This window comes from Salvelinus alpinus, chromosome 6 (assembly GCF_045679555.1).
Source record: "Salvelinus alpinus chromosome 6, SLU_Salpinus.1, whole genome shotgun sequence".
Classification (NCBI taxonomy): domain Eukaryota; kingdom Metazoa; phylum Chordata; class Actinopteri; order Salmoniformes; family Salmonidae; genus Salvelinus; species Salvelinus alpinus.
Window position 1 is genome coordinate 45,924,071 of NC_092091.1, and position 15,422 is coordinate 45,939,492.

General features: G+C 42.3%; 1 protein-coding gene across 2 annotated transcripts in view; it reads left to right on the forward strand.

The window, feature by feature from the left end:
* The first annotated feature begins 953 nt into the window (after positions 1-953).
* The window catches only part of LOC139577563 (cytosolic phospholipase A2-like), a 52,831-nt gene continuing 38,362 nt past the window's right edge, over positions 954-15,422 (forward strand). Inside the window, exon 1 of one of the 2 annotated variants that reach the window (XM_071404655.1) lies at positions 954-1,168. The gene's annotated coding sequence lies outside the window, so the exon portion shown is untranslated. Of the gene's footprint in view, positions 1,283-15,422 lie in introns of both variants that reach the window. The other variant, XM_071404654.1, reaches the window with a different exon arrangement.

Below are 15,422 nucleotides of genomic sequence, written 5' to 3' on the forward strand. Positions count from 1 at the left end.
CAATACACTGTATAGTATGTGAGGGTGAAGCCTCTCTCTCACCACACCCAATCATCAAGGTGAGTTCCTGTATTTCTGGAAGAACAGGACAATGGAATAGATGGATGGAGTCTAAAGTGAGGAGATGATAAGTTAGGAGAGGAATGTGAAGAAGAGAGGAGAGAGAAGAGAGGAGGGAAGAGGAGTTAATGTATATTATGAAGAACAAGACAATGGAATGGATGGATGGAGTCTAAAGTCTACCTCTTGATAGCCAGTCTAGTGTACTATCTGCTCTGTCTTCTCTAATGTCTTTAATGACAGGCTCCTATATACAGTGTATTGCATGGGGGGAGTATGAAGTGCTGCTGGATATTTAGGCCAGTCCCCCTGAAAAAAAGAAACATTCATACTGTACCTCTTGACTTATTCCACATGTTGTTGTGTTACAGCCTGAATTCAAAAGGGATTACATATTTTTTTCTCTCACCCATCTACACACAATACCCCATAATGACAAAGTGAAAAAAAATGTTTTGATACTTTTGCAAATGTATTGAACATCAAATTCAGAAATATATAATTTACATACAGTAAGTATTCACACCCCTGAGTCAATACTTTGTAGAAGCACCTTTGATTGCAATTACAGGGATTTTACCATGAGGCCAATGGTGACTTTAAAACCGTTTTAAAAAGTACCCAATTGATTTTTTAAATTAACATTTCATTGTTTTCATAAATTCCTTGCGGAATAAGCACATTGATTAAAATGTAATATCTTGATTTAGTCATCAACATTTCTAGATGCAGGCTTTTATTTTGAAGGTTTCCTCATTACCATACAGTGACGTCGTCGTTTTTGCTGCTGGTGGAACCAAGATGGAAGCAGGGGCGCACTTTTGGAAATGATTGCGAACCTACGCATGTAGCGTATCCTACGCATGTAGCGTACCAAGGTTACCAAAGGAATTAAAATATCTGCAGGTTACTTCTCTATCGGGGTTACTCTGCAATTTATCTCGCCTACTCCCATGGGACGCATTTGTGGTTAGATAAGTAACATTAGGCTAGCCTATAACAATTTCTATAATACAACCCATGCGCCACATTTCAGGTTTCGATTTGTCCCCCCAAAAGTTCTGACTTCCTAAATTATTAAAGCTGGAAGTTGAGTTGCGCTACAGGGGTGAGTACGTTTTTCTTGAGTCGGTGTTATTTTAGCACCTCCTGCTCCTCGTATACATACGTCTGCATAGGATGACATATTTTCCAGGATTTATGAGCTGATACTGTTCTCAAGGTAAGTGGGAAAATAACTGGCATTCCTCTATGTTGCATGTTTGTTACAATACAAACACATTAGGCCTATTATGTAGGACATAGCCTATTTAACCATTTTGACACGTTGCCCTTTGCAATATTGCTGTGCGCAGTGGTGTTTCAATTGTATTGACTTCGTGATCTTTATGGAATTGGCAAGTCAAAGATAATATATGTGCCTTATTAGACCACGATTTCATTCCATTGTTAGCCAATTCGATCATAACTTGAAATACCTTAACTTTATTTTGTTAATTTTCTACAAATCGGCAAGGAATGATACACTCTCCTTTTGAATGACATGTATGCGATTCATAAAATGATCAACCACTGAAGATATTTGGCAAATAGTGATGTCTGATCATTCTGGGATTGATTATGCACAGCAACCTTAACCGGATGATTCCAATCTAGCAGATTCGGCTAACATGACTAACCTAGCGATGAGTAGGCTACTAGTGATGAAAAGTTAGGCTCTTTTTACTGTCTCGGATCTTTTCGACTCATTCAGTCAAAAGAACAAATCTTTCGACTCATTTCGTTCATTTGTGTCTAATGCCCAGAGCATGCAGTACCTCTACCCGTGAACGATGAACTGAAAACTCTCTAAAGAGTCATGATTCTACAAGCATCTCGTTCACATGGCGTTCATCATACGGGGCTTATTGTAGCTGTCATTTGGGAATGAGACGTGTAACAGTGTGCTTTAAACATAGTACATTGGTTGATTGCTAGGCATACAAATACTACTATTTCTTGATAAATTTGAAACGAGGTCTAGTTGTGACCGCAACCGGACTAGATTGTAAACAAGTCTTGGCGGAATGCATTGCTTGAATGCCCTGAACAGGGCCTGGTTAAGAAATCATAGGCCCTGGGTTTTTTTGGCAAATTATAATTTAATGTAAACAAATCCGTGCACAAAGATGCAAATCCGTGCACCACGATGCAATTCGATGTGTGGGAATGTACTATTGAAGAAAAATCCCTTTTATAATAAAGGCATAATACCTTTTGCAATGTGGCATAGACTACACTTGAGCAGAAGCATGTTTACATTTTCCACACATGGGGAACATGTGTTAATTGCCTTTTTAAAAACGCATTTCATCAAATATTATACACTGCTCAAAAAAATAAAGGGAACACTTAAACAACACAATGTAACTCCAAGTCAATCACACTTCTGTGAAATCAAACTGTCCACTTAGGAAGCAACACTGATTGACAAATTTCACATGCTGTTGTACAAATGGAATAGACAAAAGGTGGAAATTATAGGCAATTAGCAAGACACCCCCAATAAAGGAGTGATTCTGCAGGTGGTGACCACAGACCACTTCTCAGATTCCTATGCTTCCTGGCTGATGTTTTGGTCACTTTTGAATGCTGGCGGTGCTCTCACTCTAGTGGTAGCATGAGACGGAGTCTACAACCCACACAAGTGGCTCAGGTAGTGCAGCTCATCCAGGATGGCACATCAATGCGAGCTGTGGCAAGAAGGTTTGCTGTGTCTGTCAGCGTAGTGTCCAGAGCATGGAGGCGCTATCAGGAGACAGGCCAGTACATCAGGAGACGTGGAGGAGGCCGTAGGAGGGCAACAACCCAGCAGCAGGACCGCTACCTCCGCCTTTGTGCAAGGAGGATTAGGAGGAGCACTGCCAGAGCCCTGCAAAATGACTTCCAGCAGGCCACAAATGTGCATGTGTCAGCATATGGTCTCACAAGGGCTCTGAGGATCTCATCTCGGTACCTAATGGCAGGCAGGCTACCTCTGGCGAGCACATGGAGGGCTGTGCGGCCCCACAAAGAAATGCCACCCCACACCATGACTGACCCACCGCCAAACCGGTCATGCTGGAGGATGTTGCAGGCAGCAGAACGTTCTCCACGGCGTCTCCAGACTCTGTCACGTCTGTCATATGTGCTCATGTGCTCAGTGTGAACCTGCTTTCATCTGTGAAGAGCACAGGGCGCCAGTGGCGAATTTGCCAATCTTGGTGTTCTCTGGCAAATGCCAAACGTCCTGCACGGTGTTGGGCTGTAAGCACAACCCCCACCTGTGGACGTCTGGCCCTCATACCACCCTCATGGAGTCTGTTTCTGACCGTTTGAGCAGACACATGCACATTTGTGGCCTGCTGGAGGTCATTTTGCAGGGCTCTGGCAGTGCTCCTCCTGCTCAAAGGCGGAGGTAGCGGTCCTGCTGCTGGGTTGTTGCCCTCCTACGGCCTCCTCCACGTCTCCTGATGTACTGGCCTGTCTCCTGATAGCGCCTCCATGCTCTGGACACTACGCTGACAGACACAGCAAACCTTCTTGCCACAGCTCGCATTGATGTGCCATCCTGGATGAGCTGCACTACCTGAGCCACTTGTGTGGGTTGTAGACTCCATCTCATGCTACCATTAGAGTGAGAGCACCGCCAGCATTCAAAAGTGACCAAAACATCAGCCAGGAAGCATAGGAACTGAGAGGTGGTCTGTGGTCACCACCTGCAGAATAACTCCTTTATTGGGGGTGTCTTGGTAATTGCCAATAATTTCCACCTTTTGTCTATTCCATTTGCACAACAGCATGTGAAATGTATTGTCAATCAGTGTTGCTTCCTAAGTGGACAGTTTGATTTCACAGAAGTGTGATTGACTTGGAGTTACATTGTGTTTAAGTGTTCACTTAATTTTTTTGAGCAGTGTATATACAGTTCATACGGAAAGTATTCAGACCCCTTGACTTTTTTCACATTTTGTTTTGTTACAACCTTATTCTAAAATGGATTAAATTGCATTTTTTCCTCATCGATATCCCATAATGACAAAGCAAAAACGTATTTTTTTTTTTAATGTTAGCAAATGTATAAAAACAATGACAGAAATCTCACATTTACGTAAGTATTCAGACCCTTTACTTTATACTTTGTTGCAGCACATTTTGCAGCGTTTACAGCCTCAAGTCTTCTTGGGTATGACGCTACAAGCTTGGCACACCTGTATTTGGGGTTTGTCCCCATTCTTCTCTGCAGATCCTCTCAAGCTCTGTCAGGTTGGATGGGGAGCGTCGCTGCATAGCTATTTTCAGATCTCTCCAGAGATGTTCAATTGGGTTCAAGTCCAGGCTCTGGCTAGGTCACTTAAGGACATTCAGAGACTTGTTCCAAAGCCACTCCTGCGTTGCCTTGGCTGTGTGCTTAGAGTCGTTGTCCTGTTGGAAGGTGAACCTTCGCCCCAGTCTGAGGTCCTGAGCGCTATGGAACAGGTTTTCATCAAGGATCTGTTCATCTTTCCCTCGATCCTGACTAGTCTCCCAGTCCCTGCCACATGATGCTGCCACGACCATTGCTGCATCTCACTTCCTTGACAACTTGCTAGACAACAAACATGGAGAACTTTGACAAAAGTTCACAAATCAAAAACATATTTATGATACCTCGTAGGAATTTCAAAGACACAAAAATGTGTTTGAACTCCTGGAAAGAGATCGGGAAGGTAAACGGAATAGATGCGACTGGTGCACATGGATTGGCGCACATTCAACAAATCTGTCCAAAAAAGTGGATATTTGTCAAATCCATTATGATTTGTAACAGGCCCACAAAGTGGAAAATCCGATTTGGACATATTTGGCTTTTTTTCACTGGGTAACATTTAGAAGACACTTTTCAGGAAAAATGCTAACTGCCATTCGTATACGCTTGTAGCATAGATAGCATACAAAAATTGGTGGTGGTAGTCCAAGTAGTTTTTAACTGTAATGCAATTGATTGATGACATGAACATGTATTGGGGTTGACATCTATACAAGCATTATAATCACATTTTTACCTCAACATAGTGTGGTTAAAACATTTGATTTTGCTGGGGGGCAATGGTGGGCTGCCCCGGTCAACTGTAAGTGCTGTTATTGTGAAGTGGAAACGTCTAGGAGCAACCGGCTAAGCTGCGAAGTGGTAGGTCACACATGCTCACAGAACGGAACCGCAGAAGCGCGTAGCTCGTAAAAATCATCTGTCCTCGGTTGAAACGTCAGCACACAAACTGTTCGTCAGGAGCTTCATGAAATGGGTTTCCATGGCCGAGCAGCCACACACAAGCCTAAGATCACCATGCGCAATGCCAAGCATCGGCGTAAAGCTCACCTCCATTAGACTCTGGAGCAGTGGAAACGCGTTCTCTAGAGTGATGAATCACGCTTCACCATCTGGCAGTCCGACAGATAAATCTGGGTTTGGCGGATGCCAGGCAAACACTATCTGCCCGAATGCATAGTGCCAACTGTAAAGTTGGAGGAGGAATAATGTTCTGAGGCTGTTTTTCATGGTTTGGGCTAGGCCCTTTAGTTCCAATGAAGGGACATCTTAACACTACAGCCTACAATGACATTCTAGACAATTCTGTGCTTCCAACTATGAGGCAAGAGTTTGTGGTAGGCGCTTTCCTGTTTCAGCATGACAATGCTCCTGTGCACAAACCGAGGTCCATACAGAAATAGTTTTGTCAAGATCAATGTGGAAGAACTTAACTGGCCTGCACAGAGCCGTGACCTCAACCACATCGAACACCTTTGGGATGAATTGGAATGCCGTCTGCGAGCAAGGCCTAATCGCCCAACATCAGTGCCCGACCTCACTAATGCTCTTATGGCTGAATGGAAGCAAGTCACTGCAGTTGTCCACATACTTTTGGTCATGTAGTGTATTCTCTGTGTCAACCCCTTTCTTGTCAGTTGAATTATGATTTATGTACGTTTTGTTCCTGTACCTTAGATGTCAGTTCTTTTTTTAAGTTGAGATTTTATAGGACAGTCTGTTTTTTCATTTCAGTTCAGTTTTGTCTATTTTAAAGCACAATGAATTTTTTTCCCCTCATGTAGTCATTTGTATTTTAGAAAATTTGGAGAATAAAACCCCTACTTGTTTGCACACTATCTCAGTGTTTCTCATTGCCTCCATGGTCATCCCTAATACAGTGTTATTCAATTCAAAATGTATTGGCTCGATATTTCACCTGTGTACATGGCATGCGTGAATGTCTGACCCAAAACGTTTTTTGGAGCCTGCTTTGAGCCATAACTCATCCTTATTAGGTTAACTGCGTGGTATCGAGAATCCTCACGGCCAAGTGAAGAATCTTGTAGTGTGTGACCCCGTCTCGGCCACATAATTTAGTGTGCGCACCCCTACGTTGGCAAGACACAAAACTACAGGAGTTGTTTAATGTGAGGAATTGTTTAATGTGAGAGGCTCAACAATGTTAGGATTTTGAAAGTCGTGTAGCCTGGATTTACAAAATTAAAATCTTGATATCAACCTGGCCTGATTGTGATGACAAACTGAAGTAAATTGTACATTCTGCAATTGGCTTGCGAGGCTACGTCAGCTGCAGCATTGTGTTTGATCTGCACATGTGCCAGCACCAGCATCCATCTTAGAAATAGTTTCGCATACAAACTTTATAAGTCCAAACTAAGAATCAAATAGGATTCCCAAAACGAACATGGTCGCAGTGGTAGAATGTTTATTTTGATTGACGTTTTTATTCATTTATCAAAAACCCATCAGGTAGCCTGATTTCAGAAATGACATGTAAACAGGATGATTAGGAAATCATTAATCTTGCAAAGCATGTAAACGTTTTAAATCAAACTATTATATTAATCTGACTGCATAATCAGTGTTCCTATTGGTCAGTCACTGGGATCGGCTCATAACACCAGCCACACTACATGATAAAGGCTACATTTTTGACACTGACAGAACTTTGTTGGAGCCTACGACCACACGTAGTGATACTTAAGGGGCAGACCTAGACCTTGTCACAGTGAACAAGCCAAAGACCAGGGCCGAACTGGGACAAGAATTTGTCCCTTCCGTTTTATCCACACAAGCCTACATCACTGCACGTGGCGCTAACTCACACCCCCCCCCCCCCACCCCACCCCACCCCAAGCAGGCCACCAGCTATACACACACACCCCATCCCCACACATAGTCTACACCCTAACCCTACACACCCTACTTATACACAGGCAGTATTGCTGGCACTTAACATTGGTAGTACAGTGTTTTTCAACCATCAAATCAAATGTTATTTGTCACATACAGGTGTTTAGTAGATGTTATTGCGGGTGAACCGAAATGCTTGTGTTTCTAGCTCTAACAGTGCAGTAATATCTAACAGTAATATCTAAACATTTCACAACAATACACACAAATCTAAAGTAAAGGAATGGAATTAAGAATATATAAATATTTGGGTAGCAATGTCAGAACGGCATAGACTAAGATACAGTACGATAGGATAGAATACAGCATATACATTTGAGATGAGTAATTCAAAATATGGAAACATTATTAAAGTGACTAGTGTTCCGTTATTAAGTGGCTAGGGATTCCAAGTCTATGTAGATAGGGCAGCAGCCTCTAATGTGCTAGTGATGGCTATTTAACAGTATTTGATGGCCTTGAGATAGAAGCTGTCTCTCTGTCCCAGCTTTGATGCACTTGTACTGACCTCGCCTTCTGGATGATAGCGGGGTGAACAGGCAGTGGTGGTTGTTGTCCTTAATGATCTTTTTGGCCTTCCTGTGGCTGTAGGTGTCCTGGAGGGCAGGTAGTTTGCCCCCGGTGATGCGTTGGTCTGCACCACCCTCTGTGGGGGCCCCTGTGTTGAGTATCAGCAAAGTGGAGGTGTTTTTTCCTACCTTCACCACCTGGGGATGGCCCGTCAGAAAGTTCTGGACCAGTTGCACAGGGCGGGATTCAGATCCAGGGCCTCAAGCTTAATTATGAGCTTGTAGGGTACTATGGTGTTAAATGCTGAGCTATAGTCAATGAACACCATTCTAACATAGGTATTCCTATTGTCCAGATGGAATAGGGCAGTGTGCAGGCGATTGCATCGTCTGTGGATCTATTGGGGCCGTAAGCAAATTGAAGTGGTTCTCGGGTGTGAGGTAAGGTAGAGGTGATATGATCCTTGACTAGTCTCTCAAAGCACTTCATGATGACAGAAGTGAGTGCTACGGGGCTACGGTTCAGTTACCTTTGCTTTCTTGGGTACACGAACAATAGTGGACATCTTGAAGCATGTGGGGACAGTAGACTGGGATAGGGAGAGATTGAATATGTCTGTAAACACTCCAGCCAGCTGGTCTGCGCATGCTCTGAGGATGTGGCTCGGGATTCCGTCTGGGCCGGCAGCCTTGCGAGGGTTAACACACTTAAATGTCTTACTCCCGTCGGCCACGGAGAAGGAGAGCCCACAGTCCTTGGTAGCGGTCCTCGTCTTTGGCACTGTGTTATCCTCAAAGAGAGCGAAGAAGGTGTTTAACTTGTCCGGAAGCAAGATGTTGGTGTCCGTGACGTGGCTGGTTAACATTATTATTTCACTTGTAATTCACTGTATCACAATTCCAGTGTGTCAGAAGTTTACATACACTAGGTTGACTGTGTCTTTAAACAGCTTGGAAAATTCCAGAAAATTATGTCATGGTTTTAGAATCGGAATGCTTTATTTGTCATCAGTACTTGTAAATACATTATACTACATACATACATACAGTATGCGCCTACAGTAGAAATGACAACACGATATACAGAAAATAAGGAACTTACTTTGATAGGAACGCAAACATGTCCAAAGTTATTATGTGTAAGGAAAACAACAAGGAAGGCAAAGCGAGCGCACAAATATATGCAAACATTGTCACGATCGTCAATGGGAGAGAGAGAGGACCAAGGCGCAGCGTGTGGAAAATACATCTTCTCTTTATTAGAAGAAGGACAACGAAACAAAACAACAAACATGAAGCTATCAAAGACTAAGTGCAAACATGCAACATAGACACAAGACAATTACCCACAAAACCCCAATGCCTATGACTGCCTTAAATATGGCTCTCAATCAGAGACAATGAACCACAGCTGCCTCTAATTGAGAACCAATCTAGGCAGCCATAGACATAACTAGACAACTACACTAGACACTACAAAAACACATACATTCCCCATGTCACACCCTGACCTAACTAAAAAACATAAAGAAAACAAAGAATACTAAGGCCAGGGCGTGACAAACATGAGTGAAGTGAGGTGGGCTCTCCTCAAAAAGAGAAGTTTATCCGGCTCAGTAAAGGCTCAAACATACATTTTCTGTAACGCTAAATTGAATTAATGAGGAGGTGGAATACACCTCAATTCAAACTGTTGCTTGAAAATTTAACTTGTAATTTGAAATTGACAAGTTGAAACATAGCCTATAGATAGTTAGCTGGCAGCGCGGGTTAACTGTCCTGTTGTGTAATAATCACATTTGGGAACAGTGAGTGCATTCTGACATCTCGTGCATAAAACAACTCTCGCTGGGGCGACCGTTAGAGATATTTGGAACTCGCATATGAAAAGGTTAATGCGTTTGATGCGTCAGTTGTTTAATGTGTCAGTTGTGTTGTGACAAGGTAGGGGTGGTATACAGAAGATAGCCCTATTTAGTAAAATACCAAGTCCATATTATGGCAAGAACAGCTCAAATAAGCAAAGAGATACGACAGTCCGTCATTACTTTAACACATGATTGTCAGTCAATGCGGAACATTTCAAGAACTTTGAAAGTTTCTTCAAGTGCTATGATGAAACTGGCTCTCATGAGGACCTCAACACAGGAAAGGAAGTTACCTCTGCTGCAGAGGATAAGTTCATTACAGTTACCAGCCTCAAAAATCAGCAATTAACTACACCTAAGCTTGCACCAGGCAGAGTTCAAGTAACAGACACCTCTCAACATCAACTGTTCAGAGGAGACTGCGTGAATCAGGCCTTCATGGTTGGATTGCTGCAGAGAAACCACTACTAAAGAACAGCAATAAGAAGAAAAGACTTGCTTGGGCCAAGAAACACGAGCAATGGACATTAGACCGGTGGAAATCTGTCCTTTGATCTAATGAGTCCAAATATGAGATTTTTGGTTCCAACCACTGTGTCTTTGTGAGACGCAGAGTAGGTGAACGGATGATCTCCGCATGTGTGGTTCCCACCGTGAAGCATGGAGGAGGTGTGATGGTGTGTGGGTGCTTTGCTGGTGACACTGTGGGTAATTTATTTAGAAGTCAATGTACACTTAACCAGCATGGCTACCTCAGCATTCTGCAGCGATACGCCATCCCATCAGGTTTGCGCTTAGTGGGACTATAATTTGTTTTTCAACAGGACAATGACCCAAAACACACCTCTAGGCTGTGTAAGGGCTATTTGACCAAGAAGGAGAGTGATGGAGTGCTGCATCAGATGACCTGGCCTCCACAATCACCTGACCGTAACCCGGTTGTGATGATTTGGGATGAGTTGGACTGCAGAACGAAAGAAAAGCAGCCAACAAGTGCTCAGCATATGTGGGAACTCCTTCAAGACTGTTGGAAAAGTATTCCAGGTGAAGCTGGTCGAGAGAATGCCAAGAGTGTGCAAAGATGTCATCAAGGCAAAGGGTGGCTGCTTTGAAGAATCTCAAGTATAAAATATATTTGTATTTGTTTAACACTTTTTTGGTTACTACATGATTCCATATGTGTTATTTCATAGGTTTGATGTATTCAATATTATTCTATAATGTAGAAAATAGTTTTAAAAAACTTAAATGAGTAGGTGTGTCCAAACCTTTGACTGGTACTTTATAAAAACAAGATGTTTTTGTAGGTCTTAATTTTTACCAGCTCACCCAACAAAAATGGTCCAATCCGCCCCTGGCCAAGACGTCCAAAGGTTGTTTCCAACTTAAGAATTTGCCAACAACGTGGACATTTTAAAATCACATCTAAAATCACACAGTCCATGCGGGCCTTAAGCAGATTAAAAAGGGGGAAAGGCTGTTTTATAGTTTGTGAGGAATCTATATGAGCTAGCTGAACACTGCGAGTTTGGCATTACAAAGGACTAACAAATAAGGGACAGGATTGTGATTGGCATTATGGACAGTGATGTTTCACAAAAGCTACAACTGGAGTCTGACACTGGAGAAGGCGATTGAAATTGCACGCCAGTCAGAGCAGATAAAGAAGCAACACACAGCCATGTGCGCCGGAGCCCATAATGAAGTTGACGAGGTGAGACACAAACCACAGCGTTACAAACATTCTAAAAAGAATACAGGGGGCCAGGGCAAAAAGTTAAAAGCAAAGAGTCAAAATAGGGAAATTGCTCACGTTGTAACCGCAGCCATGATGATAGTAAAAATTGTCCTGCTCGCAATAAAAGATGCTGGTAGTGTAACAAAATGTGGCACTTTAAGAGATTGCATGCAAAACAAAAATGGTTGAAGAAATGACTGAAGAAAATGAAGAGGAAAAGTGAAGGACATTCTTTTACGGTCAGTTACAAGGCAGTCCGATTCTGATGATTCATGTTGAGCTCCCAGTGAATGGCACACATGTAAAATTGACACAGATATTACAATGATGTCTTAGAGCAAGTAATAGAGTTTGCCACAGTGCCCTCAGCTGGTCAACACTGAACTAGACTTCTGCAGCCCAGGTGGCAGATTGATTGCGTATAAGGAAAATTCCAAACCACAACCGAGCAAAACATAATAAAAGTACAAATTCTGGATCTTTGTGACCATATACAAATAACCTACTGAGCAAAACTGTTGCATGTCAGATGGGTTTGGTCCTCAGAGGAGACGAGATCAACACAGATGTGTTACTGAACTGTGAAGCAGTTAAGATTGATTTAGGCCGGATGCAGTCCCCTATTCTCTGACTTCGCCACTCAGAATTCCTTTTCCACTCGTTCCAAAAGCGGTGGAAGAATTTGACAGAATAGAAAGAAGTTACATCATTGAGGAAGTCACCGAGCCTACTGATTGGTGTGCTCCCATGGTGCTGGTGATGAAGAAGAATTGTCACAATGAGAACATGCATGGACCTAAAATGACTCAACAAAGCAGTGAAACGGGAGGGGTTCATCTTACCCACCTTGGAGGATATAGCACCAAAGTTATCCGGGGTGAGAGTGTTCTCCACACTCAACACGTCTAGTGTTTTTGGGCAAATACTTCTTGAACCCAGCTGCAGAAAACTGACAACTTTTATCACTCAAGCGCCTTCCTTTTGGAATAACCAGAGCGCCAAAGAGGGAGTGTAAGCTCCTGAGAGGAGAACAAGTTCTCATTTACAACTGCGACCTGGCCAGGATAAAGCAAACAGTGCGACAAAACAACAACACAGAGTTACACATGGGATAAACAAATGTACGGTCAATAACACAATAGAAAAATCTATGTACAGTGTATGCAAATGTAGTAAGATTAGGGAGGTAAGGCAATAAATAGGTCATAGTGGTGAAATGTCTCCCCCGTTGAGATGGAAATGTGAATCCAACATATAAATGATTCATTCGTAGACAAACTGGAATTAAAGCCAGACTAAGTCAGTTGTGTTAAATTGAGTAACACATCCATGGCCACATTTTGAGGTTAGCCTACTGTAACTATAAATGGCTTCTTATGTAATCATAGAACGCGTGCATGTTCAAGATAGCGTGCAAAGGTCGCAGGTCTGTGTAGATCTTCACAATTGCTATAATAATCTGTGCAGAATCTTGACCAGCATTGATCACTTGCACTGTGTACTTCTAATGTAATCTCAACTGCAGTCCTTGTAATTTGGTAGTGCAATTTAATGATGCACAGTGATAACAAATGAAGTTGTTTTTTAAATACAAAATATCTGACATTGTATTCCCATTTTGAACTTTGTTGTGCTTTGAAGTGATTGAAAGCGCAGTGATAACGCATTTAGATGGCGAAACCCAAAATCAGGCATTGCTTTTCCATTGGTTGTGCTTTTATATGTTTGAAGTATAGTGATAACACATAGGGAATTCAACAAACTTCTGGCTCTTTTTTCAGTGGGTGAACAATCTCGTTGATCAACGTCTCATCCAAATATGTCCACAAAATGTCCACTTTGAAATTACGTGGTGTGCCCAGTGGGACATGGCTAATCTAGCAATGAGTGCTAGAAGACAGTATCTCTGTGGACTGCATGTTAAGTTCAGGGCCGTAACCAGAGTTTGAGTTGTAGTGAGGTCTGGAAAACTCCTAGGAAATGATTTGAAAGTTGAAGCTCGATGCAGTTACATATCAGGATATTATTTTTTTGACAATATCTAGCTAGTTGGCTGTACCTCCACCAAAACTCCAGTACTTTTCCTTCATAGCTTGTTGTCCATCTTCTTTTTACATAGGGAAGCAATTTGTTTTCAGCTCTTATTTCCATGACTGATCAAAACTTGTTTTCTCAAGGCTCTCTCTTTTCCCTCTGTGGCAGACATACGGTGAGCAATAGGTTTGGAACATCGAATCGCAATAAATATAGAATCGGGAGAATCGCAATACATATCGTATCGGCAGCAAATTGTCGTGATAATATCGTAACTTGAGGTCCCTGGTAATTCTCTGCCCTACTGGCCATGTAAAATGTTATAATTTTATCTTCATTTTTGTTGTTGACTTTCATTTCGATCAAAGTCACGGCATTTAGGTTCATTAAATGCTATTGTGTCCCGCCGCTCTCTATGAGCAGAGTGATACCTTAACATAATAACACAAGTGTTCCAACATGGCATATTACTGCATGTTAGTTACTGGTATGTCTGTGAAAGGAGTTTGGAATATGATGTTAAAATAGAGAGAAATAGTCTACATTCTCTGACCATGGCTTAGTGCTTAGGAACATAGAAATGCAGTCATGATATTGTCATTTAAATGTGATCAACTATTATTGTTATTCCATTCCATTAATCCAATAATGATGCCGGTAGTTATTAAGCACATTGGCACTGCTTTCTTTAATGTCCCTGGCAGCGAAAGTACCAGACGACCACTCAGTAGTGGCAGAGCGTCAGGCCCTGCTGTGTCTGTGTTCCTGTCCAATCTACTCAGCTCTTATTGCTTTGTGGATCGTTCAGAAATATGGTGCATATGCAGGTCACCACGTCGCAGACCCGAACAAGCTCATTCAAAACTTGGACCATCCATTCAAACTACGTGACCAGCACTGCGAACACACACACCCAGAATACGTGCATGAACTGCTCACAGAAATGCTACGCTTTATTGAACAAGTGAGAACTGAGGAAAGCCTTTTAGCCACACTGAGCTTGTGAGACACACACGCGCGGTAACACACACACAACATTATTAGACTGTGGTAGCATATTTTCCTTCGTTGCGTCACATAGGCCACTCTCTCTCTCTCTCTCTCTCTCTCTCACACACACACACACACACACACACACACACACACACACACACACACACACACACACACACACACACACACACAGGCTTATCTCAGTCCTGTGGCTTTAGCACACTTCCTCTCTCCCCGGTCCTACACTCACTACAGTAGTTGCTAACCAGTTACACAGTTATTTCAAGGCATTATTTTAGTATTTGCATCATCACTGTTGCAGTAAACCTGACCGGCTCCCGAATAGCGCAGCGGTCTAAGGCACTGCATCTCAGTGCTAGAGGCATATCGTGAGGTCCCACAACCGGCTGTGATTGGGAGTCCCATAGGGCGGTGCACAATTGGCCCAGCTTTGGCCGGTGTAGGCCGTCATTGTAAATAAGAATTTGTTCTTAACTGACTTGCCTAGTTAAATAAAGGTTAAGTAAAAATAAACCGTTTCACACACCAGCACAAATCAATTTTTTCACTAACTGCCAGTCTGTAGATGCTACCACACCATCCCTTACATCAGTGGTATTCTAAGTCGGGGTTTCGGTGGAACTGCAGTGGGGTCACCAAAGTAAAAGTAAATACAAGCATTTTTTTTTTCTTTACAAAAATGTATGAGTACAGATTATTGTATGGAACAATATGCAATTTCTTTTGAGAAAGATCATTTGAAATGTACAATTTTATTGAGTACATTTATTTACTGTTTTCTTTTTACTTTGATGAGAGATTTTTTGGTTATTTGTTGATGTAAAAATATAAATTTACCGACTCTAATGTTGTGTCATTAGATTTGGGGTGGGGTCGCAAGAAATTATTGTGAAAACAATGGGTCCCCGCAGAAAAAGTTTGAATCCTGCCTTACATGATGATTCTCTGTGCGTCAC